Here is a 16,729-nt window from a genome sequence, read left to right on the forward strand (position 1 = left end):
TTACAGATTCACTTCAGATTTGACCTCAACCTTTCATGAACACAATATTGGATGATCCTTGCTCTTTCTTTTACTGTGATTTGTAATCCCCACCAAACTCTTCCCCTATTTTCTGGATTATTAAAATCATTATCACCCACTTGAGGACTCTTTTAACCTATAGCGTTTTGCTGCAACTGATAACCCAGTATTTTTCCAGGAATATAACTCTTAAATGCTTTCCCCCCTTAGTTTTGATGGTCTGTAGTAAATGTTCACTGCTACATCTATTTTCATATGGAAGAGGTTTGCCAAGTCCTTTATTATATAACAATATCTCCTAGCTTTTTGGTTGGTATCCTTGCTAGGACCAAAAGAAACCAAACATTAATGAAACAATGCTCAATGTTAACACATGCCCAAAATGCTCTCCTCTTTATCAAGAATACTTTCTATACTTAGATACCCTGGATAAAATTTTTTGTTGGAAAACTCAATCAGGAATTCTAATTTCCCTTTTCCTTCCTGTGGTTTGCATTATAGTCGTGCTTCTTTGTCTTTATCATCTCTACAAATCTTTTGTCCTCAGTACTTCCTCAGTCTGCTTTTTGGAACACCCAGGTAAATGTCTGCACTAAAATAACCCTATACATATTTTTCACATAAAAAACTACTCTTATTAGTTTCTATATTCTTGTTTTTTTCTGATCTCTCACTACCCTCTCATCTGTGGTTTGTTTGTAGAGATGCTAATTTACAAGTTTTCTAACATTTGCCATAGTGCAAAAAGTTCAAATTGCCAGTGCACTCAATGACACAGCAGGGAGGGAGTATCTAGTATCATGCAGATGGTAAATGTATCAAGTATCTCCTATACGCTTTTTATCAGATACAATAAAAATACACGACTAATGCAAAATATCAATTTCATTCTGTTTCTAGTTACTTGAGACTGTACCACATGCATTACCTTATCTCTAACTGAGCACAGCAATCTGACCAAACCCATCACTAAGGACTGAATTAAATTTCCTTGGCAGTAATATTATATATACAGCATGTTTATCTAGCCCTGTCTTTTCTATTTTTTATCCTTAGTGTCTTGACAATGTAAAAGCAATTTAATTTGTTGCCTACCTCCTACTAACCAACCTAACAGGGTCAAAATAAGTGCAAAGTAGTAAAATTGTTTTCCCTTTTCCATTCCGTTTGAACACATAAAACTTAAGAACTACTGATCTCAATTAAGATGACATATTACCCAGGAGAAAAACAAACTCTTTGGCATAGTAGTAAACACCTTACGGTATCCAGAAATTAGGAACCACAAAGGTGTCCTATTTATGATCAGTATTCAGTCTAAACTGCATATGGAAAAGCTAATTAAATACTAGACTAGTATGCCAATTGTATGGCCATAACCCTAGGACAGGAGTGTAGAACTTGCAGCATCAAGGCCACATGTGGTCTTCTAGGTCCTTGGGTGCAGCCTTCTGATTGAGCCCAAGTTTTATAGGACAAATCCTTTTCTTAAGGGGATTTGTTCTGTGAAATTTGGATTGAATCAAAGGGCCATACTTGAGGACTTAGAGGGCCACATGTGGTCTTGAGGCAGCAGATTCCTCACCCCTGCCCTAGGAGAAATAAAGTCCTCACTAGAAGTAGTGTGGTAGATGGATAACAGCAAGGCCCTGTGCTAGGGGAGTAGAGTACTCAGGACAAAAGTATGACAGTATCTGCCCTCAGGAAGCTTATTTTATTTCAATAATATATATGCTATATCATCATCATCATCATGTTCTGTAACAGCAATCACAGAGAAATTATTTAGTCAAGGCATTGGGAGCCAAGATGATGGAATATAGGCTGGGGCCAGACTGAACTCTCCAAACATTTCCCTCCAGAAAACTTTAAAATAACATCTCAAATCAAATTTTGGAGCAGCAGAACCAATAAAAGGTCAGAGGGAGACAATTATTCAGCTGAGACAACTTATCAGGTCTGCAGAAGAGGTCTTGTACCACCAGAGTGGATACAAGCCTAGAGAGTAGCAGGAGCACCAGAAATGGGTCTTTGAGGTAACCAAGATAGCAGCAACAGCAAAAGCTTCAGAAGCAGAAAGAGGCTCAGACAATTGGTCAGAAAGAGATTACAGGGAACCCTTTGCTGGTGCTAGGCATAGCTGGCACTGACTGGCAACTCCATTGCCCATAAGTAGTTCTGGGTTGAAATTCCAGGGTAGAGAGGAGTGCTTGTGATTGGTCACAAGCCAACAGGGGCCCTGGTCAAAGTTCCAGGGCCAAGAGGAGTGCTAGCACTTATGGCTGCAGGGGATCAGGGGCCATTCCTGGGTAAAGAACAAAGTGCAGGCTACAATAGCAGGAACCATACTTATCCTAGGATAACACCATCTTGGAAGGACCAAAAATTTGCAGACCCTCCTGTCCCAGAACTAACTCTGAAAACAGAAGCACAAAAGAGCCTGAAGCTTGGCACAGTGCCTCCCCACCCCAGGTGAGCACAGCCTAATGTTCACATAAAGTTCACAGTGAAAAAAATAGGCTAGGAAAATGATCGAACAACAACAAAAAAGACCTCAACCACTGAGGCAACAGGGAAGATGAAGACATAAACTTAGAATAAGGTAACGATACGGAAAATAGCTACAAGCAAAGAAAAATGCTAGTTGGATTGAAGGCCAGAAGGACAGAAAGAATTCCTGGAAGAGTTAAAGAAAGCGATGAGTGGTAGAGGAAAAATTAGAAAAATAAATGAGAGTGATGAAAGAAAATTATGAAAAGAAAACTAATAGCTCAGTAAAAGAGGCACAAAAATAATACTGAAGAAAATAACACCTTAAAAAAAACAGAATCAGCCTAATGGTAAAAGAATCACAAAAATCCACTGAAGAAAAGAACTCCTTTAAAAGTAGAATAAGCCAAATGGAAAAGAAGGTATAAAAATTCACTGAAGAAAAGAACTTCTTAAAAAGCAGAATTGTAGGGCAGCTAGGTGGCACAGTGGATAGAGAATCAGCCCTGGAATCAGGAGGACCTGAGTTCAAATCCAGTCTCAGAGCAGACACTTGACACTTACTAGCCATGTGACCCTAGGCAAGTCACTTAACCCCACTGCCTAGCCAAAAAAAAAAAAGCAGAATTGATCAAATGGAAAGATACAAAGGCACAGTGAAGAAAATAATTCCTTAAAAATTAAAATTGGGCAAGTGGAAGCTAATGATTCCATGAGAGTTCAAGAAACAATAAAACAAAGTCAAAAGAATGGAAAAAATAGAAGAAAATGTGAAATAACTCACTGGAAAAACAACTAACCTAAAAAATGGATGGAGGAGAGATAATTTAAGAATTACTGGACTATCTGAAAGCTATGATAAAAAAAAAAGAGCCTAGACATTATCTTTCAAGGAACTATCAAGGAAAACCACCCTGATATCCTAGAACCAAAGGGTAAAATAGAAATTGAAAGAATCCACTGATCAGCTCCTGAAAGAGACCGCAAAAGAAAACTCACAGGAATATTATAGCCAAATTCCAGAGCTTGGAGGTCAAGGGAAAAATACTGCAAGCAGCCAGAAAGAAACAATTTAAATATTATCGAGCCATAGTCAGTATCACACCAGATTTGGCAGCTTCCATGTTAAAAGAGTGGAGGGTTTAAAATATGATATTCTGGTAAGCAAAAGAGCTTAAGACCAAGAATAACCTGCCCAGCAAAACAGAGTACAATCCTTTGGGGAGGAAAATGGATATTTAATGAAACAGAGGGCTCCTAAGCATTCCTAATGAAAAGACCAGAACTGAATAGAAAATTTGACATTCAAACAGAAGATTCAAAAGAAGCATAAAAAGGTAAACATGAAAGAGTAATCATAAGAGACTCAATAAAGTTAAACTGTTTATATTTCTATATGGGTAGATAGTACACGGGAAGATGATACATGTTAATCCTCAGAACTTTATCATTATTAGGGCAGTTAGAAGGAGTCTAAATAGATAAAGGGCATGGTTATGAGTTGATTATGATTATATAATCTCAAATCACAAGATATATAGATAGCGAGAGAGAGAGAGAGAGAGAGAGAGAGAGAGAGAGAGAGAGATGAAAGTGGGATATGCTGGGAGAAGGGGAAAGGGAGAGGTGGAATGGGAAAATTTTCTCACATAAAAAAGGCACACAAGGAAGAGCTTTTATAGTGGAAGGGAAAACAGGGGTGTGGTAAGAAATGCTTGAACCTCATTCTCATTGGAATTAATTCAAAAAGGGAAAATATATGTACATACTCAATTAGTAATACAAATCCATCTTATCCAATGGGGAATAGGAAGGGAAGGGGATAAAGATATGACTTGGAAACAGAAAGACACACACAGAGTTAAAATAAAAGGCTAGAGCAGAATTTGCTATGCTTCGGCTGAAGTAAAAATGGCAGAGGTAGTAATCATGATCTCAGACTAAACAAAAGCAAAAACAGACCTAATTAAAAGAGTTAATCAGGGAAATTACAGTTTTCTAAAAGGTACCATAGACAATGAAGCAATATTTAACAAGGTTATGGCTATTTTCTCTGATAAAGGCCTCATTTCTCAAATATATGGAGAACTGAGTCAAATTTATTAAAACAAGTGCCATTTTCCAATTGATAAATAATCAAAGGATATGAACAGGTAGTTTTCAAAAGAAGAAATCAAAACTAACCATCATATATGAAAAAATGTTCTAAATCACTATTGATTAAGAGAAATACAAATCAAAGCAACTCTGAGGTACCACCTCACACCTATCAAAAATGACAATTGTTGGGAGGGATGAGAAAAAATCGGTACATTAACAAACTGTCCATGGGGTAGTGAACTGGTCCAACCATTCTGAAGAACAATCTGGAACTATTCCCAAAAGGCTATAAAACTGCATACCCTTTAATCTAGAATAGCATTACTAGGTCTTTCATGATTTCACACTACCCCAAAGAGATAAAAGATCTATATGTATTAAAACAATATTTATAGCAGCTCTTTTTGTGGTGGCAAAGATTTGGAAGTTGAATTGATGCTCATCAATTGGGGAATGGCTATGCAAGTTGTGGCGTATGATTGTGGTAGACTACTATTGTGCTATAAGAAATGACAATTCAGGGGTGGGGAGTTCAGAAAAAACATTGCAAGACCTATATGAACTTATGCAAAGTGAAGTGAGAAGAACTGGGAGATCAGTGTGCATAGGAACAGCAATGTTTTAATGATGACCAACTCTGAAAGACTTGGCTACTCTGATCAATACTGTGATTTGAGAAAGTTCCAAAGAACTCATGATCCAAAAGTGCTATACATCTCCAGAGAGACAACTGAGTGCAAACTGAAGTATAATTTTTTTTGCTTTCTTTATTTGTTATGCCTTGCTTTGTGACATGACTAATATGGAAATATGTTTGGCATGCTTTCACATGTATAATTGATATCACACAGTTTATCTTCTCAGTTGGTGGAGAAGGGTAAAAGGGAGAAAATCTGGAACTCAAAACTTTTTTAAATGCTAAAAACAAATAATAAATGAAAAAAATTTTTAAATAAAGTCAATGTGTTAGAAGCATGACTTGTTCAAAAAGTAAGTTTGGAGGAAGAAATGAATGGTATGGCTTTGATTCCATTTGGCAATAAAACATTTATCAGACTTTTATATCTCTGTCACCATCCTAATCATTAATCAGCCTTTGGGTGACAGGAACATTTGAAGCAACCCTACACAATATAGTATGTGGGTCAAGAAAGAGTCAGTCAGACTCAGAACCTTTTTACGAATCTCACCCAAACCATAAGGTAAGCTTGAGTGAAGCAGCAACACTCTAAAGACTACCAAACACCACCTATCTACAAAATAGATTGCTTGGTACCAGACAATTTAAAAAACATGAAAAGCAGGTCAGGTGCAGATCTAAGACTCCAGTCTTAGTCCCTTAGACTCAGTATGATGTGGACCAAGCTGTTCCATACCATACCATACCTCTGAGAAGAGCTAAAGGAATGCTCTCAAAATGAGAAAGAGTGACAAGAAATTAGACTCCCAACATAGGAACCAGGATATACAAGGGAATTAAGTTCAGTATAAAAATAAATCAAATGTGAGAGTGTTATTATAACTAACAATCTTAGTCCCTTAGACTCAGTATGATGTGGACCAAGTTGTTCCATACCATACCATACCTCTGAGAAGAACTAAGGGAATGCTCTCAAAATGAGAAAGAAGAGTGACAAGCAATTAGACTCCCGACATAGGAACCAGGATATACAAGGGAATTAAATTCAGTATAAAAATAAATCAAATGTGAGCATGTTATTATAATTAACATAAACACAGAAATATCAGTTTAAATAGACTCAAATTACAGTTTTATTTAGGGATAAAATGTGTATGATTTCATGATCAATGCCAATTATTAAATTATTAAAATACGATGTAAAAAGGATAATGATAAGTCATTCTCAGCCGTGGTATGAGGTTCACCTTCTTAAAACAAAACTGTAAGATAAAATGATAATTTAATTCCAATATTCCCACAAGCGTAATGTTACAATAAAGTTAATGTTCTTTTCCAAGAGCCTGGGTGGTCAACTTTATATAAAGGTCCACAGATGCCACATACAAATAATTATTTAACCAAATATAAGTGATCGATATATTAATAGAGTATTAATCTTTTAAAGTATATATAAATCAATCACATGTAATTTTATTTAACATAGGACAGCTGTGGAATATACTCATTAGAGCTCCTACTTTTCTACTCTGTAACTCTTGCTGATTTTTACTGAAATAATATGGTGAAGGGCCCCTCCACTAGGGTTGTGAAATCTATAAGGATTCCTTCACAAGTATTTGATAGGTGTTTAGAGACTTCTTTAGAAGCTGATCCAAAAAAAGATTCATTTACTATATCACTTTTCTCTTTCAGTTTTCTTTGAGCAATCATGGAACATCAGAGACATGTTTTTGTTCTTTTTGCTGTCTGTGAGTTTTGAATCTCTTTCCCCATTATTGACTGGTCAACTTAGTTCATTGTTGACTTGCATGTTATTAACTACTATATGAAATAAAATGGGTCTAAGGGACCACTACTATTTTTTATTACTTCAATTTACTTGGTACCAGACTGAAGATAGTTGAGAAAATATTCATACTCATAAGGGGTAGCATAGTATATATAGTCTTGATTTCTCACTTTTTACAACTCCTTTTTCTTTTCCATTTCTCAATCCTCAAGTTCTAGAAAAGTTTCAAAGTCTTGTTTTGTTTTGTTTTAATTATTCCCAGGGCATCAGCAACATAGACATTGGTGTATGTATGGGAAGTTCAGTGTGGGTACTAGAGAGAAGAGAGGAAATCAGATACAAATATGTATGACCTGTAAACTAGGCCTGGCTAGACAGTGTTTTCTCTATAGGTAGCACTTCAAAATAGAAGAACTATGAATTAACACATTGACCAGGCATCAAAAATCAAATGGAAGATGGAAGACTAGCAAATTATCTTGCACAATCTTTATATTTTGATTTCAAGTATGCTAACTCCTGTAATACAAACACAACATCAGAAGATAAAGGAGGAATGTAATGATGGATAGGCTTGAACTGAGTTTCTGTGGGAAAGACTTAATAAATACTAGTTTGCTGCAGATACTACAAGGCTGCTCTGTGATTTCATCTAGGAGTGCTCCTTTGATACATATCATAACCCCTCAGGGACATAGTAGAAAGCCTTTGAGAATTGCTGTCGCTAAAAATTTATCACCTGATGTCAGCCTGGTGACAAGGTACCCCATAGTAAGCTAGGTTGGTCCTTGGACAACAACAGACTCATATCATGCATCACAGAGCCTGAACTTGGGCTCATATGCAAACTTGGTAGGACCCTGTAAAAGCCTACTCTGCATTGAAAGGAAGGAAATAAATATTAATTATCTACTATGTGTCAGGCACTCTACTCCTCACAATAACCCTGGGAAATAGCTGCTATTATTATTCTTCCCATTTTACAGAGGAGAAAACTAAGGCAGACACAGAATAAATGACTTGCCCAGGGTCAGTGTCTGTGAGCAAATGTGAACTCAGGTCTTTCTGACTCCCAAGCCCTTCACTCTAACTACTACAGCTAGGTACAACCTAGCTGTCTCACTCTGGCACAGCCTTCTAAAACCTAGGGTTACCTTCATACTATAACGGGACATCAAAATAGAAAATTAGCAGCAGAGGGCTACTTTAGCTACAACAAAAATGAGAAAGAACTAAGGGGACCTTGCAGCACACACTAGAGAAACCACCACCTCCAAGTGGGAACAACATTTGTCCTTTCCAAGGATGGCTATCATATTCATATTCTGAGGAGTTAAGATTTGTCACCATGGTCTCCTTCAACTGATTCTTTATCACAGAGACCATCCCTCCAAGATATGAGAAGTCCAATTGTCACATCTCTCTCAAAGAATTCTGATTAATGGGAGAGGGGAACAAATTAAGGGACTAGGGGAAGAAAAATAATGTACATGCACAGCACGAGTAACTTGTGGGAGAGAAGGTTATATATAAATATATATATTAATTCTCTAGAAACCCTTGGGTCTCAGTTTTATCAAGTCTTAGAAAAATCCCATGGCCTCAGTGATCACCTCTGTATATGTGAGCACCACATTTTCATCTCTAGTCTTGAATTTCCCTGAGTTCCAGTCTCACATTTTCTACTGTTTGCTACTCATGTGTACCTGAATGTGCTATTGAGCATCTTATACTCAATATGTACAAAACTGAATTCATCACCTTCTCCCTAGAACTGTTTCTTCCTCTTAATTTTGTGACTTCTGTTGATTGTAACCCCATCTCCCAGGCAACTAGGCTAAAAACCTTGCAGCCATCTGTGAAATTCCCCTCTCTCACAACCCAGACCCCCCCCCCAACCCAATCCAATAAGTCCTGTCAATTCCACCTCAACAATATTACTGTCATCCATCTCTCCTCCTTTCTACTCACCACCCTATCCCAAACTCTTATTATCTCTATCTGGATTATTGTTATGGCCTCCGTACTGGTTTATCTGCCTTTAGCCTCTCTCCTCACTAATTTATCCTTCACACAGCTGCCAAAATAATCTTCCTAATGCATAGGTCTGACCCTGTTATTCTCCTGTTCAGAATTTCAATGGCTCCCTGTTGCCAAATAAATATAATCCAAACTCAAGTTTATATTTACATCTCCTAAAAATCTAGTTCCAAATTATCTTTCTTGTCTTATTTTTTATACACTTTATTCCAGTGAATTGCTAATTAATTTATGGAATTGTTAAATAGGGGCAGACACACCTGGTTCTTAAGTATTCACTGGGAAAGACCACAATGGCAGTAGGGTGTAATGCTTCAATCACATTTTAATAAGGCACAGAAGGTACAGGGGCAAACGGCACAGAAGGTATAGAAACAAATGACATGGGGTGGGGGTTGGTACTGAGATAAGTGCCTGGGAATGGGGAATGGGGTGGTGAAGGAAGGCAGGGAGAAAGGGGGAGAAGCAGAGAGTCACTTCCATAACCATTAGAGTTGGGAGCTCTCTGCAGTGTATTCCCTGATGGAGACCAAAGAGTGTCGGTGGGAATTTGGGGTCTCATTTTTATAGGTTTTGGTGGGGGACAGATTAACTCTTATCCATGCCCCCTTGGAATTAGTTCATTAACACATCCATATCATCTCAAAGTTATCAGTAAGATATCAAGGTTAGTTCATTAACATATTCACATCATCTAAAAGTTATCAGCAACATTTGTTCTGCAGGTCTTACTACGGATGTTTATCTGAGACTTACAAAAAGACTATAGACAGTTAGCAGGACCAAAGGGCCCTTACAGTCAGGCCCAGCCAGCTTCTCCTGATTTAGCACATCTCAGGACATGATTTTTAGTTAACATATTATACAGCTTGCAAATAACTGTTATGTTCCTTTGATCTATGGGACAAGCTGTAAGTGACTTGTAGGTTCTACTTTGCCATCTTACTTCCTGCTATTGTTACTTTATACTAGCTACTTATAAACTTACTATACTAACTAGAAGAGGTGGGGGTAGTCAGGGAGACAGAATGAGATACAATTTTAACACATCCAGTTAAACTAGATTACTATCCTAATTTTTCATCCTACCTTCTCCCACCTCTGTACATTTGTAAAGGTCATCCCACATCACCAGCGCAAGCTCCCACCACATCTCTCATAGTTGTATTTTTTCTCTTCTTCTAAGGTTTAACTGAAGTAACCCTTTCCTAATGAAGTGTTCCCTGATAATAATAATCGATGACAGTTACATGGCACTTTACATATAATATCTCAACAACCCTGGGAGGTAAGTGCTACAGGTTATTATCTTAATTTTATGGTGAGGAAACAGTTTCATAGCCGGGCCTCCCTCCTACCTTTCCAGCCTTCTTACACCTTACTCTTATCAACACTTCTCCCCCCCCCCAATCTAGTGACACTAACCTTGCTGCTACTCTCATAAAACACTCCATCTCCCAACTCCAGGCATTTTCATTGGCTGTTGCCAAGTCTGGAATTCTCTTCCTCTTCATTTCCTGGCTTGCTTGGTGCCCTTCAAGTCTCAGCCTAATTCACCTTCTCTAAGAACCTAACTAATGTTAGTGCCTTCCCTCCGTTGATTATCTCCAATTTATACTGTATATATCTTATTTGCATGTTGTCTCTCCCATGATACCATGAGCTCCAGCAAGGGAAAAGTTTTTGTTTTCTTTTGTTTGTTTGCCTTTCTTTGTATCCCCAGAATTTAGCACAGGGCTTTGCCCACAATAGATGCTTAATAAATGCTTGTTGATTGACTGACTTGCCCATGGTCTTATAGGCAGTAAATGTCTAAGATAGTATTTGAACCCATCTCTCCCCCAGGGGTGGGAAACCTGCAGCCTCCAGGACACATGAGCCCTCTAGGTCCTCAAGTGCAGTCCCTTGACTGAATCCAAACTTGATACTACCACCTGATCCTCTTAAGTAGAAGTGACCTTTTTTTTCTAATCTCTTGGCTACTCTGTCCTATCCATTGCACTAAATTTATGTTCTAGCTTTTTATTTTCTTTAGCTCTATACATATCTCTTCTAATCCATTACATTGTAAACTCCTTGAGGGGAAGTGACTATCAATTTTTTTTTCCTGCATCATTGGTGCCTAACAAAATGAACTGCATGCATTAGGCACTTCAAAACTCACTAGACACTAATGTTTTATTAAATTTATTTGTTCATTAACCCTAATCCAGCCTTTTACCTTGAATCTTTACAACACCATGACAGGTATTCATCTATTTATTTTAAAATATTTCAGGGATTAGAGAATCCACAGTCTCCTCCTTTGACAATCATTGCCATGTTATAAAGCTCCTCCTTATTTTCAATTAAACATTTCACATCTATAAGCATATAAATGTGAAAGATTTTGTTCTGTATCTGCATAAATTATATGTATATATTATATGTGTAAGTATATATTGCATGTAAAATTATTCTAATATGTAATATAATTATTATTATATAATCATATGCATATATTAATATGTACAATTAGTAAAATATACCTACTTAAATCCTTTTCCTGTATCTATTCTCTGGTCATTTCAAAATTATACTGATTCAACTATGTTATTAAAGTATTCAATTTGGCAGTGCCTTCCTTCTGTATTACTGAATTTTGCTCCCTTCTTGACCATAGATGAAGGCTATGTTTGTTTATTTAGCACAAGTGACATGCAGCTGTATCACCTATAAAAGTCTGAAATGAGCAAATATAGCAGTATAGTTTAACTATTGGCTAGCAGGGCCAAATATAAGTGAGAAAATGGCTTGAAGAATCTGATAGGAAAGGGGAAAAAATAAGAGACAGTCTGCTTTATCGTATTAACCAGCCAAAGGGAAACTGTTTGATGTCCAAAACAACTCTCAGACGTTTAATAATGTATATCTTTATGGCATGGCTTTGAGCTGTTATTTCACCTTGGCTTCCAGCTAGACTGAATCAAATTTTAACTACCCTGATGACACTGTACATATGCAAGTAGCAAATGCAGCTATTAAAGCAGATGCAATGTATTTAAAAGTGCTCAATTAAATTGTGGAATGTTTCTTGTAAATTAAGGCCCTGTTGAATAACTATCTTCCATGCAAATTATCTTTTTTTCTTGGTTCCAACAATGTGCCTTCATCTTATGTAGCAGCTTTAGCATATACTTCTTTGCAGGGCTTGACATAATGAACTGTGCCTCATTATTCCAAAAGAGATGAAGAAAAGAACCTAGGCTTTGTAATTTTTCCTTGCCAGACAGCCTTTGTGAATGTGCTAGTAGTCAGTCTTTACTTTTCCATGACCTGATCTGAGTGGACTATACTTCAGAGTGCATTATTTAACCAAGTGCATACTACCAATACATTTATGAGACTCAACCAGTAAAGATGGAAAAATACCAGAGAGATATTCATGCCCTCTCTTACCATCCTCAAAACAGTAATTTTCCATTGGAAACACAGATGCTCACTATATTAATTAAGGAACTGCTATCAAGGAGGAAAAGGTCATTTACTAGAGTGTGAATACCAAAAGCAACACAATCCAGTGCGTTAGTACAATATTTTCATCTTTCAGGTATGGAAACTTACCTCAGCACTACATGTCACACTTTTCAGAAAACATCAACCAAATATGTCCATTCAGAAGTGTCAAACGTTTGACAACAATCATTATCTAAAGCCCATAGAAATGCTCAATTGCTGGGGCAGCTAGGTAGTGCAGTGGGATAGAGCACTGGCCCTGGATTCAGGAGGACTTGAGTTCAAATTCAACCTCAGACACATAACACTTACTAGCTATGTGACTCTGGGCAAGTCACTTAACCCCATTGCCTAGCCAAAAAAAAAAAGAAATACTCGATTGTTAGTGTTAACAAAAATGCACTTAATGTAAACCCAATCTGATATGAACAAGGTTGAATTTTCAACCCTCTAATGCCTGAAAAGAATATCTCTGCTATAAGGCTCCCCAAAGATTTTGGCTACAGGTGTGGGGGAGGAATAGGAGTACAGCATGCTGTAATTTGTACTCAGAGCACCAGGGTTCAAATCTTGGCTCTACCATTTGGTAGCTATATTACTTTGGCCAAATCACTTAACTTCTGTAAATCATACTTCTTCCATTAAAACTTATTTCCCTTCCAGCTCTATATTCTATCAGCATTAATTGGGTCTAGTCTAATAAACTGGCACAAGCCTGGAAATAAAAAGAGGAACATCAGTATATAGTGTCTCTAGATTCAGAGACGCAATCTCATGAGCAATGATTGTATTTCTTAAGTCTATGTTTTCCTTTCCAGATGGAATGTCTTTAAATCCCACTAGTTAAAATATTAACTTTATCTTATTTATTAAATTTAAATTTTTTTAAAAAAATTCATCCAGTGGTATAGATGCTCCCTTAAAGGTCTTCCCATTCATTTCAGTATAAAGAATTAGGAAGACTCTAAGAGACAACTTCAAGTCTAGTGCAAAATCAATTTGTCCATCTGATAGTACTTTATTGTAAAAATTAATGATCAAACACAATTGTCATCTTCTTTTCAAAATAAATGCTGATCACAGAAAGCCCCATGTTATAATAACTGGCTTGAGAAGCAAGTTAAATCCTAGATGGGGATGCCCATACTGAGTGTATCACCATAGGCAAATATATATAATATGCAAATTATATATAATATATGTATGTAGTATATATTTATATATACTTACACATATATATGTGTATACATATGTATGTATGTTGTTCAGTTATGTCTGACTCTTCATCACCTTGTGGGCCATATTGTCCAAGGGATTTTCTTAGAAAAGATACTAGAGTGGTTTGCCAATATAGTTATATAGAAAAAAAGAACCTGAACATTCAAACATTTAAAGCATGGGAGTGGGGAGAGAACAAAATCTGATCTAACATTCAGATTTCTTCCAGAACAAGATATTAAAATCTCATGCATTTTCAAAATACTCACAAATATAAAATATGTAAGGGACCCTTAACATGGGATGAATATTCTAAAGAAAAGACTAACCCTTATTTTTTTTTTATCACATCTTGAGTTTAGTATGCTGACTTTCAATTTTCCCATTTCTTGGAGTTTTGCCACGTATGTATGTATATGTACACACACATATACATGTACGTACATGCACACGTACACATGGCAGCTAGGTGGCACAGTGAAAAGAATGCTGGGCCTGAAATCAGGAAGACTCATCTTCCTGAGTTCAAATCAGACCTAAGATACTTACTAGCTGTGTGACACTGGGCAAGTCACTTCATTCTGTTTGCCTCAGTTTCTCCATCTATAAAATGAGCTGAAGAAGGAAAAGGAAAGTCATTCCACGATCTTTGACAAGAAAACCCCAAATGGAATGACAAAGAGAAGGACACCTCTGAAAAAAGACCGAATAACAAGAACCTTTCCTGTTTCCCTCCTCCCCCCGTTGCTACTGACTCTCCTTCCTCCTAATTTACTTTGTATTTATTTAAATGTTATTTCCCTAGATAGAATGTAAGCTTGATGAAGGTAAAGATTGTTACTTTCTTTTTTTTATCCTTAGGACCTAGCATATAATACTAGATACAGAGTCAGTACTTACTAAATGTTCCTTAACTAGTTGAATATACATCCAAATAGAAACCCCTGGCACCATCATTTGGACAATACCACATTTTTTACCTTGTTTCCATGGGAAAAAATAACTGCTCTATAATAGTATTTTACCAAATGCATTGGAACTTAGACGAGGTGCAGCTGTAATTCATTTTAGGCAATAGAGTGCTTCTTTTTTTTAATAGAGTGCTTTAAAGGATGTTTGTACATATTACTTTTGGAAATTGAATCATACTTTCTCACTGACTTACATCATAATTTCTGATTTTATTCCCTCCAAAAACAACAGGTGTTCCAAAATAAGAGTTTTTTAAAAAATCATATTTAAGAACACAATAGCTTTTCATCTTGAGGCTTATTCACTCTTCAGATATGAAAGACAAAAAGTAAGCCAAGATGGTGCTACAAAACCTAGTTTTTGTTTCTGTTGTTGTTGAGTCCTGTCCAACTCTTCATGACCCTATTTGGGGTTTTCTCACCTAGCTACCCAAAAGCCTATGCAAAATACCGAAAAAAAAAAAGTAAGTTTAGCGAAGCAAGGAAGAAAAGTCATTGAAAACAAGCTGAGAATGGGAAAGATGAACCAAGAGACAGGGTGTGTTTCAACTATGTCTTATTAAATTTACACATGTCAATAAAATGAAATAGTAGATGCAAACCTTACCTTGAAAGTACTTTACACACATTTTTAGTTATTAGTAGCACCACACAGTTCCTTCTACCTGTGAAGATCAGCAAATTACCTATACTTTATGTGGTCTAGGTTCACAGACATTAAAAAATACTTAAAACTGATTTGTGCCTATCAATCTGATTTGAGCTGTATTGAAAGAAGTAATTCAGAAGTTGCTCTCAAATTTTAAATGAACTTTGACATCATTAATTAACCTATTAATTAATTAGTAATTTTCACCCTAGCTAATAAATAGCTACCCCAGCAGAATCTCAAATATAATTTTAGGGATCCAATTTAATTCAAATATTACCACCTTACAGAATAAAAAAAAAGATATAATAAAGTCCTCTTCACAAAGGAGATTATAATCTTACCAAAGGAAAATTTTATATGCATAAGAGCATTAAATGTATGCTACAAAGAATTTGTTATGGAAATACACAAAAGGGAATAATCAATATGCAAAAGCTTCCTAGAAGTGTGAGTTGAGAAGGACTTTGAAAAAAAATCAGATTTTTAATTTTGAGAAGAACCACTGAGGAAAAAGTGTGATGTTTACAACAGAGGAAGAAGTCCGGTATAACAAGCAGGAGGCATTTGTTAGGGAACAGTGGAAGATAAAACTGGATAGTGTTTAAAGGGGATTCTAAGAGCTAAAACTGATTCTCTTAAAACAAAATGTCTCAATATTTCCCTTCCTGCTAATCATTTTACAAAAGGGAACTCAGAGGTTTTTAATAGTTCAATGAAGTTGTCCCCTCGTCTTTATCCTGCTGACTAAATAAAGAAGGCATTATTTTCTTTGGTCTGGTGTAAATGGCTATGCTAAAAAGGATGAAATCTTTCTTCAGGAATAATTTAAGCCTCCTCTTTTGTTGCAATAAGAACCGTTTCCCATTTACTAGCTCTTTGAATGATACAGACCAAACTGCTGAAAGGAATACATCTTTTTGTTATAGAAATGTCACCTGCCAAATCATCAGACACAGATTTCTAGCAACTACTAATGAGATGTGTCATACTCTTGAGGAAATAAATAAACTAGTTTCCCTGACTGTCCATATCCTGTACTGGCTTATTTATTAACAGTACCTAGTCAGGACTTCCCAAAAAATTTGCCCAGCAATAGACAAGGCAAAGTAAAATTAATAAGGTAAATACCACCCTTAAGACCAAAGTGAAGAGTTTGATCTTGACTAGATACATTTATAATAAGACAAATTGTAGTTTCTGAAGCAAGGTAGTCGTGTAATGAAAGCACAATTATACAAAAGTTAGAGCAGTTAGGTGGAGCAGTGGATAGAGTGCTGGGTCCAGGAGACTCATCTTCATGAGCTCGAATC

General features: G+C 36.4%; 1 protein-coding gene across 1 annotated transcript in view; it reads right to left on the bottom strand.

Moving 5' to 3' along the window:
* The window catches only part of KIAA1958 (KIAA1958 ortholog), a 225,064-nt gene that overhangs the window by 192,879 nt on the left and 15,456 nt on the right, over window positions 1-16,729 (bottom strand). The window lies entirely within an intron of this gene.

This window comes from Phascolarctos cinereus, unplaced genomic scaffold (genome assembly GCF_003287225.1).
Source record: "Phascolarctos cinereus isolate Bilbo 61053 unplaced genomic scaffold, phaCin_HiC Scaffold_4;HRSCAF=312, whole genome shotgun sequence".
Lineage (NCBI taxonomy): Eukaryota > Metazoa > Chordata > Mammalia > Diprotodontia > Phascolarctidae > Phascolarctos > Phascolarctos cinereus.